General features: G+C 41.2%; 1 protein-coding gene across 4 annotated transcripts in view; it reads left to right on the forward strand.

Moving 5' to 3' along the window:
* The first annotated feature begins 459 nt into the window (after window positions 1-459).
* ZBTB43 (zinc finger and BTB domain containing 43) overlaps window positions 460-21,159 on the forward strand; it is a 28,971-nt gene continuing 8,271 nt past the window's right edge. For 2 of the 4 annotated variants that reach the window (XM_061433535.1, XM_061433534.1), the window contains exon 1: window positions 775-16,560. The gene's annotated coding sequence lies outside the window, so the exon portion shown is untranslated. The other 2 variants (XM_061433533.1, XM_061433532.1) reach the window with 2 other exon arrangements.

A 21,159-nucleotide genomic window follows, 5' to 3' on the forward strand; every position in this document is an offset into this window, starting at 1 on the left:
ATCACAGGCACATGCCAGTAACTGAATTTTCAACCTTAGAGACAGGAAGAAAATAAAGGCTGCAAAACACTTGAGCATATTCAACTAGAAGTCTTGGTGAACTTTGAAAACAAGAACAGAATAAACAAAAGCTTTTTCAGAAGCCCCAGTTGATGGCTTCTCTAAGTATTATGGGCCAGAAATTGGTCACATGCTTATGCCTAGTCCAACTACTGGCTAATAAGAATGAGTTTATCACGAATAGTCTGGACCAGTTATGAGTCATTCAATTGGCGTGAGGCTTTTCCTAGGGGAACCCGGCACAATGCTTGAGAGGGCATTGGTCCCTTCACTAAACTCTTACTGAACATCTGCTACAAGCTAAAGGCGCTGTGGAGCCAGTAAAGGATTTGACATAATCTCTATCAGACAAGCTGAGATAGGTCAAAGTGTTTATTTAGCACTCCTCTCCGCAAACGTCAGCGTTGGCCCTAGAGTACCTACAGGAGACTGACCTGCTCCGGGCTGTACTGCGCAGCCGCGGGTTCTCTCGGAGCACGCTCCTGACGCCCCGCCCCGAATGCGAGTCCCGCAAGCGCACATGGCTTTCTCTCAGACGCACCCCCGGAAACACTGGCAGTTTTAGGGGGCGGGACCGGTAAGCGTTTCCGGAGGCGGGAGGCGCAGGCTGAGGCGGTCGCGGCAGCTACGGCTTGAGCGGGCCCGGCGCCGGCGGCGGCGGAAAGTATCCCACCGGCGGGCTATGTGAGCGCCGAGCCCTTGGCAGGTATGGCAGAGTCAGGACAACGCGTAGCAAGGGGGCAGGAATGGAAACCGGAGAGGTTTGAAGGGTTCTCTGCAGGTTCCGGCGCGCTCACCGCTGACACCGCCAGGCCCATTGCGCCGACCGGGATGCTGAAGCCGCGCGCGGGACCGTTGGAGTCCCGGCGCCCCGGGTCCGACTCCTGCTGTCTCTGGCCAGCCCGGAGCTCGTGCAGCGACACCGAGGCCCCCGAGGCGGCCTCTCGTCCAAGGTCACCCTCCGGTGACGGACCTCGGCGGGCCAGAGCGCTTAGAGATCCCGCCACCCCTTCTTCCCCCCGTCAGACCGCCCCTCCGGCCTTTCGGGGGCGCGGAGTGGGCGCGGCTTGGCGACCTCTTGGTTGAGTCAAAGCCAGGAGAAAAACTGCGCTTGGGACTTGGCTGATATGGTCTCTGTTTACCTCTGCGTTTCACGTCTCTTGCTGTCTGTGTCACCTGTCATCACCTGCCCTTTATGCCTATTAACTCGGCCTCGGTCAGCTTTGTGTTTCTCTCGAACCCATCTCCTAGTATCTGGATCCTGTCTTCATTTCTGTTTCCACCTTCTGTGTCCCTTGACCCTGTGTTTCCCTTAGTCTACTCTGATTCACGGCCTTCCTGTCGGTCCAGCTCTTTACTCATTCTGTGCTTCTCTGCCAGTCGTATGTCTTTCTCTCTTGTTTCTGCCTCTCCTCACTGGGTTTCTCTGGGCGGGGCGGCCTGCCCGGACCTCTGAGCCATGGCAGGTGACTCATGACCCTGTGAAGCTTCCTACACTGGTGACATGATCAGCGACTAGACTGCAGTCTGACCTCAGCTCTGACAGGTGTCGCCCAAACGGTCAGGGTGTAGGCGCTCCTGGAGGACAGAAGGCCATCTGCAGGCCAAAGTAGCTTGATGAATCCTTGCTTTTTCTTACCCATGGTTTTTCAGAACTGCCGACTCGACTTCCCTTTGCTCCATTCACGTGGCTTCCAGGGTTCTAAGGAGCCTGCTCTCTGAGTTACCACTGCTTAACCAGGCCTGTGTACAGGCTGAGGAAGGGTCTGTCAGAGATCCTCTGCCCGTTGGGGCTCGTGGGGCAGTAGCAGGATTTCTGGGAGAGCTGTATGCTTAGTTTGAAAATCGTGTCACTATGTACAGTTAAATTGTGAGAAACCTAGTCGCTTGGCGTTCATTCTTTGCTCTACAAAAGTATTCAGTGGAGAAGTAAGCTGGACCCAAAAGAACAAATATTGAATGAGTCCACTTATATGAGGTATCTAGAATAGGCAGATTCATGGAGACAGAAAGTGGAGTATAGCTTTGCCAGGGGCTGAGGGTGTTGGCAAAATCTTGGCTCTCTGCGCACCAGTGCCCAGCAGAAATACAGAGAGTCATGGAAGAGAAGGAAAGAGTGGCTTTACTGCTTTGCCAGGCAAACGGGGAACAGAGTAGGCTAGCGCCTCGAGCTGTGCCCCACTCCCAGGTGAATAGAGAGAGGTTATATAGTCAGACTGGAATGTGTGATAGGATTAAGGCAGTCACAGTCTTGCATTCTTCTGCAAAGTTTCAAAAGGGTGGGATTGCTGACAAGATGCATGTGCAGGGTCTTAGGTGGGCTTCCCAGGTGACACAGTGGTAAAGAATCCACCTGCCAGTGCAGGAGACTCAAGAGACTTGGGTTCAGTCCCCAGGTTGGGAAGATTCCCCTGGGGTATAAATAGCAAGCTTCTCAAGTATTCTTGCCTGGAAAATCCAATGGACAGAGGAGCCTAGTGGGCTCTATTCTGCAGGGTCACTGAGCACGAACACAGGGTCTTGGGTTCATTCTCCTAATCTTGATGAGCCTCTCTGGTCCCTTTAATCTTACCTCAGGTGATTTCTTGGCTGCTCCTCCCTTGATTAGCAACTTTTCTGCCCTTTGGAACTAAGAGAACGTTGTGGAGGCTGGAGTCTTGCGTATGAGAAATGGAGGACAAAAAGACCTCAGTGTCCTGGAGCCCCACAGGGCCCTGCTCAACATCAAGGGGGAGGAGAGGATGGAAAATTATTATTTAATGGATACAGGGTTTTAGTTTGGGATGATGAAAAAATTCTTCAAACAGATAATGGTGGTGGTTGCGCAACTGCATAAATGTACTTAATGCCACTAATTGTAAACTTTAAATGGTTACAATGGTAAATTTTATGTTAAGTATATTTTACCACAGTACCAAAAAGAAAGTTGTTGAATGTAGATTCCTGAAACTAACAAGCTCTTTGAAAACGTGATTTTAAAAATTCCATTCTGTAGCTTTTAGAAACATTTAGTTGAACTGACGTTTCTTGATGCCTGCTCTCCACAGCCAAGGTCCTTAGAAAAGGAGTTTGGTTAAAAGAATGTAGTTAAAAATTTCTACTTTTAGCACCCTGACTCTCCCTCTGTATTCATTGGGTTCAGTGCAGAAATCTGCTGCATAAGCAGGAAACTAGAGGATGGTTTTACTTTTCACTTGAAGAAAAATAGTCCTTTTATTATAATAATGAAAAATTATGTGTTATGTGTTTTCTGGTGGGAGAGGCCTTTGTTTTATGTTTTCTTATCTAAGCTGTCAGTTTGTAAGCTAGTTTATCAAGCTTTCTTATAAGATGTAGCAGCCAAATTACTGCCGTATTGAATCCCTTGATATCATTGGTTATTTTATGTACCACCAAAGGAAGAGAAAGCTTTGGCAATTAAACTTCTGCTTTGTGCATGCTAAGTCACTTCAGTAGTGTCTCACTGACCCCATGGACTGTAACCTGCCAGGCTCCTCAGTCCTTGGGATTTCCCAGACAAGAATACTGGAGTAGGTAGCCTTTTCCTCCTCCAGGGGATCTTCCCCACCCAGGGATCAAACCTCCGATTCCTGAGTCTTCTGCTTTGGCAGGCAGATTCTTTACCAACTACACCACCTGGGAAGCCCAATTAAGCTGTTACATATGCTTTTTTACATGTTTAAACTTATTTAGATATTTTAAAGTTATATTCTAGTACATTTGTAAAAAGAAGAAAAGTGAAACAAACTGATTAAAATGTTCATTAACCTCCTTACTATTCCTACTCTTCTGAATACTTTTCAGTTCAGAGTTACACCTGTGCTTTTCCACAGTTTGTCCTGTGTGTCCTCAGAAGCATTGGTGAGGCTCTCAGGAAAGCTCTAGTACTGTTTAAGCAGAGACAACTGTTACAACTTCCACCTGGCCATCACATCCTGATTTCAGAAATTTGAAAATGTGCCTCTTACAATCAATTGACTATAGCTCTATATTAGTTTCAGGAACTTTTCCGTTTTACCTTTTTATGTTTGCAGTTAAAATACAAAGAGATTTTTGTCTCATTTGTAACATATTGAGGGGAAAAAAAACTTTTGTTGTGTATGTTGTAGAACATACAAAACAGCAAGTGCTATTTCTTCCTTCTGCTTTCTTGGTTCAGCTTCTTATCCTTAATTCTAATGAATATGAGAGTGCAGTTAAAAAACATGTCCTTGGCTTGATTGTAATGTTAATGGCAGGATGAGATGGTGGATGGCATCATCAACTCAATGGACATGAGTTTGAGCAAACTCCAGGAGATGGTGAAGGACCAGGAATCCTGGTGTGCTGCAGGCCATGGGTTCGAAAAGAGACACAACTGAGCTGAACGACTGAACAACAACAACAGCAATAGCAGGATGACTGATAAGTGGAGAGTTAGTGGTTAGAACAATAACTTCTCTTTTGAATCGCAAAGAATTTTCCACACTGGATCATTTGCCCTGAAGTTTCAAGTAAAACATTCAGCTGTGGCAGGAATCAAACTTCATAAAGTAGGTAGCTTGTTTTTTAAAAATCCTAGAATAGGTTTTACCAAGTGCTCTGGCTGTGTGTGCTCAGTTGCTCAGTTGTGTCTGACTATAACCCTTTGGACTGGAGTCTGCCAGGCTCCTCTGTCGGTGGGATTTTTTAGGCAAGAATACTGGAATGGGTTGCCATTTCCTTCTCCGGGGATCTTCCTGACTGGAGGACTGAACCTGGGTCTCCTGCATTGCAGGCAGATTCTTTACCTACTGAGCCATCAGGTTGCAGGGGGTTGCGGGGGCGCGGATGAGCAGTGTGTTCCAGTTAGAAAATATAGGTATATTTGATTGATAATGGTCTAGAGAACAAAAAATACTTTTGCACAGAGTAGTTTAATTCTGCAAAATTACATAGGTATTTTGAGAGAGGTATCTAGTGAGAGTTCCAGAAAAACATCTACTTCTGCTTTATTGACTATGCCAAATCCTTTGACTGTGTGGATCACAGCAAACTGGAAAATTCTTCAAGAGATGGGAATACCAAATCACCTGAGCTGCCTCCTGAGAAATCTGTATGCAGGTCAAGAAGCAACAGTTAGAAGTGGACATGGAACAACAGACTGGTTCCAAATCGGGAAAGGAGTATGTCAGGGCTGTATATTGTCACCCTGCTTATTTAACTTATATGCAGAGTACATCATATGAAATACTGGGCTGGAGGAAGCACAAGCTGGAATCAAGATTGCTGGAAGAAATATTAATCACCTCAGATGTACAGATGACACCCTTACGGCAGAAAGTGAAGAAGAACTAAAGAGCCTCTTGATGAAAGTCTGTTGATGAAAGAGGAGAGTGAAAAAGTTGACTTAAAGCTCAGCATTCAGAAAATTAAGATCATGGCATCTGGTCCCGTCACTTCATGGCAAACAGATGGGAAACAGTAGAAACAGTGACAGACTTTATTTTGGGGGGCTCTAAAATCACTGCAGATGGTGACTGCAGCCCTGAAATTAAAAGACACTTGCTCCTTGGAAGAAAAGTTATGACCAACCTAGATGGCTTATTAAAAAGTAGAGATACTACTTTGCCAACAAAAGTCTGTCTAGTCAAAGCTATGGTTTTTCCAGTAGTTATGTATGGATGTGAGATTTGGATTATAAAGCTGAGTGCTGAAGAATTGATGCTTTTGAACTGTGGTGTTGGAGAAGATTCTTGAGTCCATTGGACTGCAAGGAGATCAAACCAGTCCATCCTAAAGGAAATCAGTCCTGAAGATTCATTGGAAGGACTGATGCTGAGCTGAAACTCCAATACTTTGGCCACCTGATGTGCAAAGCTGACTCATTTGAAGAGACCCTGATGCTGGGAAAGGTTGAAGGCGGGAGGAGAAGGAGATGAAAGAGGATGAGATGGTTGGATGTCATCACCGAGTCAATGGACATGGGTTTGGGTAGACTACGGGAGTTGGTGATGGAGAGGGAGGCCTGGCGTGCTGCAGACCATGGGGTTGCAAAGAGTCGGACATGACTGAGTGAACTGCACTGAACCATGGTGATACAAGATGTTAACATTTAAAGAAAGCTGAGTGACAGTCGTGGAGGAACTCAACACTTTTTGTAACTTTTCTATAAATCTAAACTTATTCAAAAATTAAAACTTTATTTAAAAAATGCAAAGGCAGTAGCTCAGAAGGTAGAAAAGCTGATATAACAGAAAATATCAGTCATGATTACTTTTCTTTGCCACCCACCCACAGATACAATTTTATTAGCAAGACACTGGTACACAGTGAATGGCACCAGCATCTCTCACATTTTTAATGTGATTTTTCTTTTCAGAAAGCACTGTGATTTTAGTTTGAAACAAAACTAAGAAATGGGTTCCTCTTTGTCATTTATTCTTACTGTCTTTTGATGGTCATGGCATAAAGAATTTTAGCCCAGGAATGCATCTTTTCTTTAGGTAAGCTATAAACTTGCTAAAAATACAGTTTTTAAAATTATTTACTAAAATGGTTTCTTTTTCAGTAATTTTTTACTGAAATAATAATGTAATTGTATTTACATTAGACCAGAAGGTTCTTTTACTTCTGAGGAGTAGATACTGCGCATTTTAAGGCCAATCATTGCCATTCTTTGTTCGAGAATTTAACTTCCAAGAAACTTCTCTAAGTGACATTTTTTTTTCACTTAGAAAAATATTAGATTTGGAATTACATTTCTATTTGAATCCTAACATACCACTTCTGAGATATGTGACCTGGGACAGATCTTTTAACCTTTCTGAGCTTCAGTTTAACTCATGAGTGTGATGGTATAAAGGCTATTGCCACCCCTGAGTTTACATAGTCTGCTTAGTGAACTGTAAAGCATTTGGCTAAAGTATTTGAGTAGGCATGGGGTGTTGGTATTTTTGTACATTTGTGCCAGACTAGAGATTTACTAAAGTAACATTTACTGTGTTTAAATGTGCTCTCTACAGTAAGCATGCAAATTACCATGCACTCTGATTAAGAAATCTCTGGAGGGCTTCAAGAAGAGTCACTGGTGGGTCACCTTCCCTATTATACTGTTGTCTTGTGTGTTTTTAGGATATGGAATTGGTGTTTAAACAGTATATAAAGCTTGACATACAATTCCTCAGCTAAATAATAGATGTAGGCTACAATTAAACTCATCAGAGTTGGAAAGGGTCTTGTAGGTCATCTAGTTCATATTTACCCTTTGTCCTCTGCTCTTAAAAAGCCAGATTAGAACTTCCCTAGTGGTCTAGCGGTTAAGACTGTGAGCCTCCACTGCAGAGGCTTCAGGTTTGATCCCTGGTCAAACCTCACATGCCACGGGATATGGTCAAAAAAATTAAAAAAAAAAAGAAAAGCCAGATTATTTTAGGGAACAATGGAGGGAGTTAGCTAGGATTGGTGTGTTTGTTTTAGAACTGCTACTATTGGATTAAAAAAAAAATGTATACAAGGTGACATAAAATTGCTAGTACTTCATTAAGTCTGAAGATGGCGAGTAATTTGCTCTGATTGCATTGCACACTGTAGACTGTTTTGGTTATTTGTGAAAATATTCATCTTTACCTTTCATACTGCCTCATCTCTCAGACTATTGGGTCTGAGCCGGTGTTTTGAATTTAAGTTCCAGCTTCATCACTTACTGGTTGTATGACCTTAGGTACATAGTTTAGCCTCTCGTCTATTTTTTATTCTTTACAATAGGAGTAAAAAATATCTTATCAAGTGATTTTTTTATGAGGATTAATTTATGAGAATATATAAAGTGCTTTACATAGATCTGTTACAATACATTCATTAAATAAATGGTCCATGCGATTACCTGTCCTACTAATTATGACATTGTCCTGCTTACCCAGTGGGATTGGTAACTAGTTTACCTTGCATGCATGCTAAGTCACTTCAGTCGTGTCCGACTCTTTTCAACCGTATGAAGTGTAGCCCACCAGGCCCCTCTGTCCATGGGATTCTCCAGGCAAGAATACTGAATGAAGTGGGTTGCCATGCCCTCCTCCAGGGGATCTTCCCAACAAAGGGACTGAGCCCATATCTCTATGTCTCCTGCATTGGCAGGTGGGTTCTTTACCACTAGCACCACCTGGGAAGCCCAACTAGTTTATCTTGCATTACTCTGTTTTTAAAAACTGCTTTATCATGACATAATTCATATGCAGTTTAGAGTTTTTTTAGTATATTCAATGAGTCAAATACCCATCAAAGATTGAGGGCAGTAGGAGAAGAGGGCAACAAAGGATGAGATGGTTGGATGGTGTCACCGACTGAATGGACATGAGTTTGAGCAAACTCAGGGAGATAGTGAAGGACAGGGAAGCCTGGCTTGCTGTAGTCCATGGGGTCTCAAAGAGTCAGATATAACTTAGTGACTCAACACCACCACCACAATTTAATTTTAGAATTTTTGTCTCCCCTTTTAAACAAACCAATTAGCAGTCACTCCTTATTTCCTTGCCCTGTAGTTTCTTGCAACTGCTGACTTATTTTTGCCTCTGAAATTTGCTATTCTGGACATTTCATGTCAGTGGGGTCATACAAGATTTAGCCTTTTGTATCTGACTTCTTTTACTTGGCATGATGTTTCAAGGTTTGGACTTCTGATATATATCAATACTTCATTTTTATTGCCAAAAGGATGTTATGATGCATGTAGTATGTAATAAAATGGAATAATATTCCATTGTATAGTTATACCATGTTCTATTCAGTCATCAGTTGAGGACATTTGGGTTATTTCCAATTTTTGGCCATTATGAATAATGCTGTTAGAGACATTCATGTATGTTTTCTGTGGACATCTTGTTTTCGTTTTGGGTAGATACCAAAGAGTAGAATTGTTGAGTTATATGATAACCCTGTTTAACTTTTTGAGGAGCTACGGAACTGTTTTCTAAATTGGATGCACCATTTTACATTCCCACTATCAATGTTGCTGTTCAGCCGCCCAGTTGTGTCTGACTCGGCGACCCCGTGGACTGCAGCACATCAGTCCTCCCTGTCCCGCACCATCTCCCAGAGTTGGCTCAAGTTTGTGTTCATTGCACTGGTAATGCCATCCAGCCATCTCATCCTCTGACACCCTCTTTTACTTCTGCCCTCAATCTTTCCCAGTATTAGGGACTTTTCCAATGAGTCATCTGTTTGCATCAGATGACCAAAATACTGGAGCTTCAGCTTCAGCATCAGTCCTTCCAATGAATATTCAAAGTTGATCTCCCTTTAGATTGACTCGTTTGATCTCCTTGCTTTCCAAGGGACTTTCAGGAGTTTTCTCCAGCACCACAGTTCGAAGGCATCAATTCTTTGGTGTCTGCCTTTATGGTCCAGCTCTTACAACCATATCTGACCACTGGGAAGACCATAGCCTTGACTATACAGACCTTTGTTGACAGAGTAATGTCTCTGCTTTGCAATGCACTGCCTAGGTTTGTCATCGCTTTCCTGCCAAGAAGCAGTCATCTTCTGATTTCATGGCTGCAGTCACCGTCTGCAGTGATCTTGGAGCCCAAGAAGAGGAAATCTGTCACTCCTTTCACTTTTTCCCCTTCTATTTGCCATGCAGTAATGGGGCTCCAGGAGATGGTGATGGACAGGGAGGCCTGGTGTGCTGCGATTCATGGTGTCGCAAAGAGTCGGACACGACTGAGCTACTGAACTGAACTGAATGGGGCTGAGTGCCATGGTCTTAGTTTTTTTAATATTTAGTCTTAGCTCTTTCACTCTCCTCCTTCACCCTCATCAAGAGGCTCTTTAGTTCCTCTTTGCTTTCTGCCATTAGAGTGGTGTCATCCACATATCTGAGGTTGTTGATGTCTCTCCCGCCTATCTTGATTCTGGCTTGTAACTCGTCCAGTGGGGCATTTCTCATGATGGACTCAGCATATAGGTTAAACAAACAGGGTGACAGCAGACAGCTGTACTGCAGTGTATAAGGGTCCTAATCCTTCCATATCCTGTCTAACACTTGTTAGTGTCTGTCTTATCACAGCCATCCAAGTGGGTGAGAAGTGATAGCTCATTATAGTTTCAATTTGCATTTCCCTAATGAATAATGATACTGGACTTCTTTTGTGTGTCCTACTTGGGGAAATGTCTGTTCAAATCCTTGACCCATTTTTCAGTGGGTAGTCTTTTTATTATTGAATTTTAAGAGTTCTTTATGTATTCTGGAGTATGAAGTGGCAACCCACTCCAGTATTCTTGCCTGGAAATTTTTGTGGACAGAGAAGCCTGGTGGGCTACAGTCCATGGGATTGCGAAGAGTCAGATACCATACCACTACCACCACCGTATGTATTCTGTATACAAGTTGCTTGTAAGTTACCTGATTTGAGTATGTTTTCTCCCATGTTGTAAGTTATGTTTTCTTGATAGTATTATGTGTACTTTGGCCCACTCTTGTATCTTCCTGCCTACTGATTCAGTAGGTCCCATTGATTCTGTTTTCCATATTCATTGTTACTTTCATTGCCTCAAACCTAGACCATATTTACTGAAATCTTAGAATTGGCCTTTACTTTAGGCTTGCTCCTGCTTTAAGTCCATCTGTAAATTATCCTTTCTGAACATTTTTCACAGCATGTCACACAAAAGTTTTCAGTGCTGCCCCCAGTGCCCCATTTAAAGCTCAGACTCAGCCTTTAGCAGGGTAGTGCCGGTCATTCTTTTCAGATTTATCTCTCACTACCCCTGTCACTTGTAGAAGGAAGCACAGGCAGTGATGCCCATGCCGCCAGAGGTGGTCTTGAATGGAAGAAAGCTTCTAAGAGGGTCTTCTGGTGGTAATTTTACCATAAAATAAGTTCTTGCCCTCAGTGTGATGGTACCAGTAACTCAGTTTCTTCAGTGTGTCACACTCATAATACACTCAGCCTACAAGAAATTAAAGCAAAATGCTGTCTGGTTTATAATTTTTCTTTTCTGTGTTAATAAGTGAGAGAGTTATGTTTTTTCTTTGTCCATTTTTGATACTGTGGTTTTATAAAAAATACCAAGTTTTCTTATATCTTTGTTCCCTTTCCCCTTTCTTCCTCCTCTGAAACAGTTTATATAACATAGGAATTCGTTTTAAAGAATTTTCCCATAAAATATACTGGGCCTGGTGAGCTTTGGGCAGTCATTTGAATATGCTTTGTCATTTCTCCACAGTTACTTATCTCTTTAGGTGTGTCTATTCTTCTATGAAGTTTTTTTTTTTTTTAATCAATGTGACATTGAAATTTATTAGGGGAAAATTGTCTTCTGTTTTAAAAAGTTTCTGTCGTGTGATTATATTTTGTTTCATTTCTTATTCCTAATTTTCTGAATTTGACATTGCTGGTTTTACATTATTTGTTGTTATTGCTCAGTCGCTAAGCTTTTCTTCTGCATTGTTAATTCTGTTGTTATACCCAGCCAGTGTTTGTTTGTCTTTTAATTTATAGTTCAATTTTGGAGTTCCTGTGTGTTTGTTAGTTTTCCTGTGTACCTACCATGCTTAATTTTTGTGAACATACGAAATGTAGAATTTTCTACCAGTTGTAGAAGTCTGTCATTTCTGGGTCTGTTTCTGTTGATCAATTTTTTTTCTCTCTCTCCTTATTATGAATTATAGTTTCCTTCTTTGCATGCCAGGTGATTTTTTTTTTTTAATTGGATGCCATACACAAATTTTACCTTAGTGGGTTCTGGATTTTTTGTGTTGTATAAATATCCTTAAGCTTTGTTCTGAAACACATTTAAGTTACTAGGAAATATTTTGATCCTTTTGAGGCTTGTTTTTAAACTTTATTTAATGGAACCAGAATTGCATTTTGTCTGAAGCTAATTTGTTCCCACTGTTGAGGCAAGATTCTCCTAAATACTCAAGGTTTTACACTCGGAAGTTTTCTTCTATTAGATACTTTGATTATTCCTTCTGCTCCATTCATTTTGTTCTTTCTTTCAAGAACTTTTAACTAGCCATATGTTGGAACTATATTCTCTGTTCTCCTGTTCTGTTATCTTCTACCTTGCTGTTATCCTATTTTTATCCTCCTCCTGCATAAACATTCCTCAGAGTGCTTCCACATATTGATTCCATTTTTCTACTCCTTACCGCCTATTTAAATTTCTGCTCTCTTTTAGTTACCTTATATCTTGTTCTTTTTGCATCATTCTACTGTTTTATCTTCCCTAAATTTTCATTCACAGAAATCACATTTTCATGCTTGTGGAAAACATCAGTTTAAAAAGGTATTCTAAACTGTACTCTTTGTTTACACTTTACTATTTTCTTCTTTTTGGTTATTGTAGAATCTATTTACAGAATAAAACAGTGTTGGGAAACATTTTGTTCAGGTCTGAAAGTTTCCCCCCTTTTGGATAGATCATTTTGGATAGATCACTTTATACCTGAATGCTGTTATAGTCAACTGTTAGCTCTTTTGCTGGAGGATGGGTTGATGATATTGACATCAGTGTTATAACGAGTTAAAAAAACCCAAAAAACTAGGTTGAGACATTGTTAGGCAAACTTGAGCTCCATGCAATTTGTTCTGTGTTGGTGAAATTGTTTTACCAGGGGCCAACTTGTGTTTCTTTGGTCTAGCTGACAAAGGATGGGCTATGTCTTTGCTTCCTTCCTGGGGCTACTAATGAGCCCCACCCTTTCATATCAAGTCTTTAAAAATTTTCTGCTGAGGCAGTGTGCAACCTTTGGTACCCAGTGCAGCCATCTCTGAATGTTGCCAGAATGCAGGACCTTTCCTGTGGTCTGCCCTCTTTAACTGTGGGCCTTCCTGATGAACAGGTACCTGCTGGTCCTCTGTCAGGATTACTGCTGCCAGAATTGCCTGGTGTAGCAAGGGGAGTTGCCAGGGCAGGGTCTCCCTTTAGCCTGGCCCCATCTCCACTAGATCCTTAATTAAAATTTGTTGCATAAAGACAACTCTGATCCCTGCTTTTCAGGCTAATCTTTTTGTTTCTTATATTTTTTGGTTTGGATGTAGTAGATGGAAAGAATTATATGCTGCTTGCAAGTCTTCCTTTTAGCCTGGTGACCAGCAAAATGTATAGTGACGATATATAACTTTAGAATACACCAGGTTCCCTCCTCTGAATTCCTCATGATTTGTAATCCTCTTACGGTGCTTATATCAGGCTTTGCATTGAGTAACAGGATTATATGCATGGGGTTTTTTGCATGTTTTTTTTAATCCCCCTACCAGATCATAAACTCTGGACAGTGACATTCCTTCATCGTCTTAGAAATCCCCCTCGTACTTTGCACATAGTGTTTTATGTTGTGGGGCACTTGAAAATGTTCTTTTGTGGTGAGTTAATTACTTCTGTGAAACTCTTAACAATTGAAATGGCAACTACTATTATATAGACCTCAGTTGCCTGTGAGTTTGTAAATATTATTTGCTTCTGTGCTGTCATGTCCAACTCTTTGCGACCCCATGGACTGTAGCCTGCGAGGCTCCTCTGTCCGTGAAATTTTCTAGCAAGAATCCTGGAGCAGGTTGCTGTCTTGTACTCCAAAGGATCTTCCTTACCTGAGGATCAAACCCATGTCTTTGGCGTATCCTTCATTAGTAGGTGGGTTCTTTACCACTGCGCTACCTGGAAAGTCCAGTATTGCTTATATAACAGGGAAACCTGTAGGAGAGATTTAGACTTTGCATGTTACAAGATAGGAGAATATGTAGAAGTGCCAGAATCATTCAAATTTAAGGGTAGAGGTCAAATACTTATTAAATTACAAAGATTATTACCATCTCGACAGAGTTAAAAAATAAAGTTACATGACCTTTTTCCAATTGTTTTTTAGTATGTGGTAAAAAATACATGTTATTCAATTTGCTACTTTAACCATTTTCAGGTTACTTATATTCCAGTATTGTGCCTGACGTGACTTATATTCTAGTATTATACAGTCAGCACCACTTTCTAGTTCCAAAATATTTTCATCACCCCAAATAGAAACTCTATCCATTAAGCAATAACCCCCCATTCCTTATTCACCCAAACCCGTGACAACCTCTAATCTACTTTCTCTGTATTTGTCTCTTCTAGATACTTCACAAAAGTAGAATTATACAACATTTGTACTTTGTTTCTGGCTTACCCTAACGTTTAGTATGTTTTAGTGTAATGTTTTCAGTGTTCATCCATGTTGGAGCATATATTAACTTCATTCCTTTCTGTTTGTGTTCTGTGTGTCTTCTCAATATAATTGACTTATAATGTTGAAGTCCTCTGTTTCCTTATAGAGCTTTTGTCCTATTTTTCTAGATGCGTTGAAGTCTCCCCCTGTTAGTGTACATCTGTATGTTTCTCTCTTGAGTTCTGTTCATTTCTGCTTCATATAGATTTCTTTTGTTAGGTGCGTATATGTTTTTGTCATACATTCTTGAAAGTGAAACTTTTATCAGTGTATAATATCCATCTTCTTGTAACCTTTTTGACTTAAAATCTATTTTGTCTGATAGTGTTAATAATGTAGTCACCCCCCTCTCTTTCGGTTTCTCTTTGCGTTAGTCACCTTTTCCATTATTTTACTTTGAACATCTTTGTGCCTCTGTAACTGAAGTGAGTCTCTTATAAACAGGGTATAGACCGTGTTTTTTAACCTATTCTCCAAGTCTCTTGCCTTTTAACTGGAGAGCTTAATCTACTTCATTTGAAAAAAATTACTGATAAAGATGGATTTATTTCTACTGTTTATTTCTAGCTATTTTCTGTGTATCTTATGTGTTTTTTGTTCCCCTTATTGCCTTTTAGGTTTTTGGTAAACATTTCTTGCATCTTCTCAACCTTTGCCTCCTTTCTTTTTCCGAGATCCTAAATCATATTCACTGTCATTGTTCTGCATTCTTTTTCTGGAAGGTTGCCTATCTCCACTTCTTTTACTTGTTTTTCTGGGATTTTGTCTTGTCCCTACATCTGGGACATAACTTTCTGCTTTTTCATACTGATTAACTTTCTGTAAAGTGGTTTTGTTCTAGTTGTGGGATTGTGGTTCTTGCTTCTTCTGTCTGTCCTCTGATGCAGCAGGGTAAGAGGTTTGTGTAAGCTTCCTGATTGGAGGGACTGGTGGTGGGAAAAACTGGGTCTCCCTCCAGTGGGCAGGACCTTGCTCAGTAAAGCTTTAATCCAGTTATCTGCTGATGGGTGGGGTTGTGCTCTCTCCCTGGTAGTTTTTGGGCCTAAGGCGACCCAGCCCTCTGGGCTCTGGGCTGTATGGTTAGGGTAATGGCAAACTTCCAAAAGAGTTTACGCCAAAGAAGACCTTCCCAGACAGCTGCTGCCGTCCCCCCATCCCTGTGGTGAGCCCCTGCTGACCCACACCTCCCCTGGAGACCCTCCAACACTAGCAGATCGTTTCAGATCAGTTTCCTGTGGAGTCACTGCTCCTTTCCTCTGAGGCTTGGTGTACGCAAGGTTTTGTTTGTGCCCTCCAAGACTGGAGTCTGTTTCCCCCAGTCCTGTGGAAGTCTTGTCATCAAATCCTGCTGCCCGTCAAGGTCAGATTCCCTGGGGATCCCCAGTCCCTTTGTCGAGTCCCCAGGCTGGGAAGCCTGACAGTGGGGTTTAGAACCTTCACAACAGTGGAAGAACTTCTTTGGTATTATTGTTCTCCAGTTTGTGGATCACCCACCCAGCAGGTATGGGATTAGATGTTATTGTAATTGTGCCCCTCCTATGGTTTCGCTTCTTTCTCTTTGGACGTGGAGTATCTTTTTTAGTGGGCCCCAGCGTCCTCCTGTCAATGGTTGTTCAACAGCTAGTTGTGATTTTGGTGCTCTCGCAGGAGGAGATGAGTGCACTCCTTCTACTCCACCATCTTGAACCCCCCCTTATTGCCTTTTAATTGAGATTTTTGTTTTATATATTGTTTAGATTCCCTTCTTTCCTTTTTATGTATATTTTTAGTTATTAGTAGTTATCTTGAGGTTTACAATTAACATCTTAAAACTTATAACAAGCTATTATCAGTAGTATATTAAAAAACAGAGATATTACTTTGCCGACAAAGGTCTGTCTAGTTAAAGCTATGGTTTTTCCAGTAGTCATGTATAGATGTGAGAGTTGGACCATAAAGAAAGCTGAGCGCCGAAGAATTGATTCTTTTGAACTGGGGTATTGGAGAAGACTCTTAAGAGTCCCTTGGACTCCAAGGGACTTGGACTGCAAACCAGTCAATCCTAAAGGAAATCTGTCCTGAATATTCACTGGAAGGACTGATGCTGAAGCACCAGTACTTGGGCCACCTGATGTGAAGAACTGACTCATTGGAAAAGACCTTGATGCTGGAAAAGATTGAAGACAGGAGAAGGGGACGACAGAGAATAAGTTGATTGGATGGCATCACCAACTCGATGGACATGAGTTTGAGCAAACTCCGGGAGTTGGTGATGGACAGGGAGGCTTGGCGTGCTGCAGTCCATGGGTTTGCAAAGAGTCGGACACGACTGAGCAGCTGAACGGACTGACTGATCGGTAATATGTGAAAACTCTACTCCTATGTATCTTCATCCCTCCCTCTTCATATTGTTGTTGCCACTGATTACATCTTAATACAGCAGTCCCCAACCTTTTTGGCACCAGGGACCTTTTTCATGGAAGACAGTTTTTCCACAGAGCAGGGCTGGAGGGGTGGTTTCAGGATGATTCAAGTGCATTACATTTATTGTACACTTTATTTCTAATCCAGTGCCACTTCTGAACTAACAGGAGGTACTGGTCTGCAGCCTGGAGGTTGGGGACCCCTGTCTTAATACATTGTGTGCCCAATAACATAGACTTATTGTTTTATTCATTTGCCTTTTAAATCATTCAGGAAAACGGAGTTGTAAACCAAAAGTGTAATAATATCGGCTCTTACATTTACCTATGCCATTACTTTTACTGGTAGCCTATTCGTTCATATGCTTTGAATTACTATCAAGTGTTCTTTTATCTCAGCCTGAAGGACACCTTTATCATTTATAGAGGAAGCCTACTAGTAGCAAACACCCTTCGCTTTTGTTTATCTGGGAGTGTCTTAATTTCTCTCTCTTTTTAAAAAAATATTTACTTATTTGGCTGTGTCGGGTTCTTAGGTGCGGTGTGCAAACTCGTAGTTGCAGTATGTGAACTCTTAGCTGTAGCCTGTAAAATCTAGTTTCCTGACTAAGGATCAAACCCAGGCTGCCTGTGTTGAGAGTGCAGTTTTAGCCGTTGGGTCTCCTTCATTCTTGAAAGGATAGTTTTGCAGATATGAAATTCCTGGTTGACAGATCTTTCTTGTAGCACTTTAAATATGTCGTGTGCTGCCTTCTGAGCACCATGGTTTTTGATTAGCAGTTAGCTGTTAGTCTTACTGAAAGTAAAAGTGTTAGTCACTCAGTTGTGTGTCTGACTCTGTGACCCCATAGGGTGTAGCCTGCCAGGTTCCTCTGTCTATTCAGTTCTCCAAGGCAAGAATACTGTAGTATTGCCATTCCCTTCTCCAGGGGATCTTCCTGACCCAGGGGTTGGAACCCGGGTCTCCTGCGTTGCATGCATATTCTTTACTGTCTGAGATACCAGGGAAGTCCAAGTCTTACCGAGGATCCCTTTTAGGTGATGAGTGGCTTGTTTCTTGCTGCTTTCACGATTCTCCATTGTCTCTTACTTTCCACTGAGAAATGGAATATTTCCCGCCATATCAGTAAACAAGGACGTCATAGTTAACAGCAGTTTCAGCCACCAGTATGGTGAACTGGTGAGCAGTGAGGGAACTCAGGATGTGAAAATGCAGGATACTGGCCCCAGATAGATGGCACGCATATCAGAGGAATGATTTCAGTGAGCCCAGACTCTTTTGTCTTCCCACACATAGAAAAATGCGAAATTCCTTAGCCTGACATATTTGGTTTTCTTTAATTATCAATACTCTTTTGACTTTCCCAAATACCTTTCCTTTGTTGGAAACCTTCCTATATGTCCTCCCTCTCTTGCCTCCTCAGAGCAGTTTCTCAGAGTTATCTGAAACACTGTTTCCAGGGCGCAGTCCTCATTTTGCCCCAAATAAAACTTAACTTGCAGCTCTCACATTGTGCACAAATTTTTTTTCCAACCCCACTATTTGACTTACAATGTATCTTATGTGGATCTCTTTATCTACTTGGAGTTTGTTAAACTTCTTGGATGTGTACCGTTTATGTCTTATCAAATTCAGGAAAATATATCATTTCTATTCTTTTTTCTGCTTCTGAGACTGATTTGCATGTTGGTATATTTGGTTTTCCATAGTACCGCAGATTGTGTTTCTTTTTCTTTGTTCCTAATACTCCTCAGACTGGATATTTCAATTGCTTTACATTTGAGTTTGATGAAGTTTTTTCCTTTTGCCTGCTTAAATCTGCCATTGAACTCCTCTTATGAATTTTTAATTTTAACTTGTATCTGTTTCCTTGGTCTGCCATAATAAAATACCACAGGCCAGGTGGCTTAAGCAATGAGAAGTTATTTTTTTCACAGTGTCAGAGGCTTGAAGTCTGAGAGCAAAATGCTGGCAGATTTGGTTTCTCCTGAGGCCCTTCTCTTTGGCTTGCAAGTGCCCCCTTTTCATTGTGTGTTCACATTGCACACATGCCTGATGTCTCTGTCCAAATTTCATTTCTTTTAAGAACACTAGTCATCTTGGATTAGGTCCCACCCAAACAGCCTCCTTTTAACTTTACCTTTTTAAAGGCCCTAAATCCAAATATAGTCACATTCTGGAGTACTGAGGGCTAGGGCTTTAACATCGGGGAATTGGAAGGATGCAATTTAGCCCGTAATGCAGCTATTAAAATTTCCAGCTCCAGAATTTCTATTTGATTGCTTTTTACAATTTCGATCTCTTTATTGACATTGTTCTCCTGATTTTCTTGAACCCTTTGTCCATAGTTTTCTTTAACAGTTTGAGCAGGTCCACAGCAGTTGACTTTAACAGATCTAACTAGCTCTTAACAATGTCTGGTATTCCTCAAGGATAGTTTCTAATTTTTTTTCCCCTGTGAATGTACCTTTTTTTCCTTTTTTTGTGTGTATTTTGTGTATTTCTGTGTAATTTTTGGTTCAGAACTGGATATTTTTAGTATTCTAATGGGATAGCTCTTGAAATCAGATTCTTCCCTTCCTAGGGGATTTTTTTGTTTATTTCTTGTTGATGGCTGCTGGGGTCTATATGGTGGTTTTTTCCAAACTGTTTTGCAAAGTCTGTACTCCTTGTTGCATATAGTCCCTGAAGTTTCTGTTGCTTTAGCTATGTGGTAGGCTGTGTCCTGACAGAGATTTCCTTAAGTGTTTGGGCCCAGGAAATAGCGGGAAAGGTGTGTGTATTTTAAAATCTTATGATGGATGCTACTGGGGAAACCACGCAGCCCGAGACAAAGCTGCATGGATCCGCCAGACTGGCCAAGATGCAAAAACCCCAATTTTTGAAGAACACCGTTCTTCTACCCTGGCATCAGCTAGGCACTCTTGGAAACTGGGCCACTGTCTTACAGATTGTGGCAGGAGGAAATGGCAACTTGCTCCAGTATTCTTGCCTGGAAAATTCCATGGACAGAGGAGCCTGGTGGACTATATACATGGGACCGCAAAGTTGGACACAGCTGAAGCGACAAAGCATGGACACTCACTCTCTTAACAAGGTTTAACAGCCTCTTCTTTGATCAGGCATTGCTGTGGTTGCTGTTAAGTGTCTGATCAGATTCCAGAGTTCTGAAATGGTTGATTTTGATCATCTTAACAGTTTACTGATTGTTTTGGTGGAGGGACTGACACCTAGAGCTTCCTACTCCATTTTCTCTAACATCACTTATGGCATCTTTTTTGTAGAACTGTTTTTAAGTCTTATCTCAGTCACATAAAATTTCACAGCAAATATTTTAAATCTTGAGGAAAAGATGAGTTATTCAGTAAGTAGTGTAGGAAAAATAGGCTTGCCATTTTGGAGGGAAAAGGAAAAACTGGATCCTAATCCTCTCCTTATGCCAAAATAAATTCTTTATGTATTAAAGACTTAAATGCCTTTAAAAGAAAAATGGTGCCAGGAATAAAGTCTAAATAATTCTTTTTACTTTTTAAAAATAACCTTGCAGTCAGGAATGCCTTTGTGTGTCTAACACAAAACCCTGGAGCTATAAAAACAAGATTGGATAATTTGCACAAATTTGAAAAGTTAATGTCCTGAATTTACAAAAATTACAAATCAATGAGATGAATTGCTTAATTTATTTGAACACAGAGTATGACTGATAATATATAGGAAAAACAAATGACCAGTAAATGTAAGTAGAATATCAGTCTCGTTCATAATTAATTGAATGTTGATCGGAACAATGACTCATGGATTATTCACTTGAGAAATTTGCAAACTTTTTGTGTTGTTTGATCAAGTTGAGAAATAGACACTGTCATTTATTGTTGGTAAGAATATGACTTGGTGCAACCTTTCTGGAAATTAGTTTTATTGACCCGGGAATTCTACTGGTAGAGATTACCCTATAGATATTTACAAAGATAAACCAAGATAGTCATAATTTCAAAAACCCCAACAATTGAAATTCCATAAGAAGAGAGCCAATTAAATTATCGTTAAGTCCATATAGGAAAAAACTATATAGCCATTAAATAGAATGAAAGTGTTAGTCGCTTAGCTATGTCCCACTCTCTGTGACCCCACAGACTGTAGCCAGCCAGGCTCCTCTGTCCATGGAATTCTCCAGGCAAGAATACTAGAGTGGGTAGTCATTCCCTTCTCCAAGGGATCTTCCCAGCTCAGGGATTGAACTGGGTCTCCTGCATTACAGGCAGATTATTTACTGCCTGTGCCATCAGGGAAACCCAGACATAATGAATTCCCTCTTCTTATGCTATTATGGTGTCTTAGTCCATTCAGCCTACTCTAACAAAGTGCCATAGACTGGGAGTTCTGGAGGCTGAGAAGACCAGGCTCAAGGTGCCAGCAGGTTTGGCTTCTGGTGAGGGCCTACTCACTAATTCATAGACAGCCAACTTTTCACTGTCTCTTCATATAGCCAAAAGGGACAAGGGAATTCTCTGTTGTCTTTTCATAAGGGCACT

This window comes from Bos javanicus, chromosome 11 (assembly GCF_032452875.1).
Source record: "Bos javanicus breed banteng chromosome 11, ARS-OSU_banteng_1.0, whole genome shotgun sequence".
Taxonomy (NCBI): domain Eukaryota; kingdom Metazoa; phylum Chordata; class Mammalia; order Artiodactyla; family Bovidae; genus Bos; species Bos javanicus.